Raw genomic sequence first — 2635 nt, forward strand, 5'->3', positions numbered from 1 at the left:
GTACTGGAGGGAATTTTTACTGTGGTGATATTAGTTTATGCATGTTTGATTGCCTTTAGATGTGTCGGAGTGCTTAGGAATTGTGATAGTTGGATAACCATATTGGATTGCTCCTGTTTTTAGGTAGAGGGTTTTTGGTAAGGTTCAGCCCACTAATGGCAGTTGGCTTTGTGCAGAATGAGTTCTGAGGACAAACCTAGTTTGCCAAAGAATCTCCCAATTTCTCCCACGACTGTAGCAGATTTGTCTACAATGGAGAAGAGTTGTAACCCTTGTATCTAAATAAATAGGTAAATACGCCACTGGTGTGTGGTATTAAAGATGTCAACTGTACACTTCAAGTGAAGGTTTTCACAGATTTCTTTGTCAGTGCTGTTAGGCAAGATTGTATGTAATAACCCTGTGGGAGACTACACCAGCCTTGTCCTCTTGGCAATAGGTAACCCACCCTTTTGTATAGGCCTTTACTACACAAGGTGGTAGTGTGACTGAGCAGCCAGGCTTATCTCAAGAGGGGTCAATGTGAGCTGTGCCAAGTATTCAAATAACACTTGCACTCAAGGTTTCTTGATTAAATAATTATTTAACTGACGGTTTTAAAATAAGCCTTCTTTAGGGGGCATGGCTCCTTGGAAGCTCCCGGCGCTGAGCTCGCCATGACTGTCTAAACACCAGCAATTCTACCGACAGAACTCCAGTAAGCGGCATAGTCCAAGGAGCAGGCATGAGGCACGTCTGGCTAGAAGCGGGATTTCTATAACTGCCCGATCGCTTGTATGTAGCAAAGAAACTGACCCAGCCCCAGAGGGCTTGCGGAAAGCAAGATGGCGGGCGCAACGAGCTTGCGCTCATAATAGACTCTGCAAAGGAGGAGATGGTGGAACGCTCACAAACCTCGCATCGGCTATCTTCGGAGCTGCATGAAACCATGTCGGGCCCGCTGAAAACTAAAAGGTCAGGAGCACTGCAGCAGTAAATGAGGGAGGACCTACATCCACCCCGGGCATCGAATACGAAGCGGGGGAGAAGGGCCATTCAACACGGCCTGCATGGGTGCTCCACCCCACGCCCCAAGACTCAGCAGGGAGAGGAGAATCCGCAACAGTAATCGAGCGGCTGCTACACTGTCCCCAGCGGCATGCTAGCCATCTGGAGTCCTCGCAGCACAACATAGGCGGCGTGGCCAAACAAGGTTATATCCTGGGCCCGGCGATGGGACCAACCCTGACAGCCTCCCCCTACTGGTAAGGGCCCATCACGCCCACAAGCTGCGCAACCTCCTGGAGCCCTGGCGGCCGAAATGACAGAAGTTTAGCCCGGGAAGCTGTCTTCAAAGCAGTGTTCACGTCGAAGCCACTGCATTGCCTTCCCAGCTCCAGCACAGCCCGTAAGCTGCATGAAGGTAGCAGCAGCAGGCCTGAAGCCCCCGAGAAAGCTGTCTCCTCTGTCCTAAAACCATAGAACAGGAGGGGAGACACTGCACTCCGGAGCTAAAAGTGTATGCAATCGCCGTCTAACCGAGCCTGTCTGTAGCAGGCCCCCCGGGGCCACAGATGTAAGGGCTACTAAGGAAACACTCCATAAAAGCAGCACAGAAACGCCCTGAGTAAATGGGTGGAGGGAAAATTAGACAAACGCATATTGCACGGCTCCACATAGATCCCATGGCGCGCCCACTACGCAGCTACACCCTCTACTATGCAGCACACTGGGTACCCTGGCTTATGTTGGGCACCTCTATCACCTTGAGAGGCAGAAAAGTCCTGAAGCATATTGCAAGTTCAGCAGAGCAGCCCAAGCATCACCCCGGAGTACCTGCCCCGACGGCGACACATTGTTGGTTGGGGAAGGAGTGCTGCAAGCGCAGGTGGGGGTCCTTCTCACAGGTGACCGGGGCAGTGGTACCCCGTTGGCAAGCTTAAACCTACTTGACTGGTAGGGGTGAATCAGGCAGGCCCAAGGCAGCCCACCCTCTAGTGCATGCAGAATCAGAACTGCACCAGACAAAACCTGCTCGGATGACCGTCTCCGCGGACATAACTTTCTCCCTGTAATATTAAGATTTCTTTTTGAAATGTATCTTGTGCTTTGTACTAATTGAAGCTACACTGCCTTTGAACTGGTGATGGCCCAATCACTGGCTTCACTGGCTAAGTAGCAGTGCTAGAGTAATCGCTTGTTCATAACTGGAGCTTCTTTGAACATACCGGAGCAGCTCTTTTAAAAGCAAGTTAGAGATGTTTGCCAGTACTGGAAAAGGGTGGGCACTAAGGAACAGTCTTAAATTGGTGTTCCGTCCAGGGAAGAAACCTGGATCGATAAATTGTGATTGGATGGCGCGTGCTTCTTAATGTCAATTTTAGACATTGCTACTTTTCTTTTTGGTGTTCAATATCAAAGTTGTCCTTTATGGGGCCGTTAGGGCTTGTTCCTTTCTAGAATACTATTTTTTTCGGCAGTGCTGCTTTTTAAATCACTTCGTCATGCCACATCCTTTCTGTTTCAGACCGTTTGTTTACTTACTTGTGCACCCAGACTTTCGATTCTGATAAAACTCTAGGTCACTGAAAATGGTACCTGTAAGAGGTGTTAAGAGCATTTCGTTTTTTCTTTTTTTTTCTCCACTAAATTGATA

General features: G+C 49.1%; 1 non-coding gene across 1 annotated transcript; it reads left to right on the plus strand.

The window, feature by feature from the left end:
• The first annotated feature begins 2103 nt into the window (after nt 1-2103).
• LOC138448242 (small nucleolar RNA SNORA50) lies at nt 2104-2239 on the plus strand. The gene has a single exon (XR_011260085.1). It is a non-coding gene; the product is annotated as a small nucleolar RNA SNORA50 (small nucleolar RNA).
• Nucleotides 2240-2635: the final 396 nt, after the last annotated feature.

This window comes from Ambystoma mexicanum, chromosome 3q (assembly GCF_040938575.1).
Source record: "Ambystoma mexicanum isolate Mex_15411 chromosome 3q, UKY_AmexF1_1, whole genome shotgun sequence".
Taxonomy (NCBI): domain Eukaryota; kingdom Metazoa; phylum Chordata; class Amphibia; order Caudata; family Ambystomatidae; genus Ambystoma; species Ambystoma mexicanum.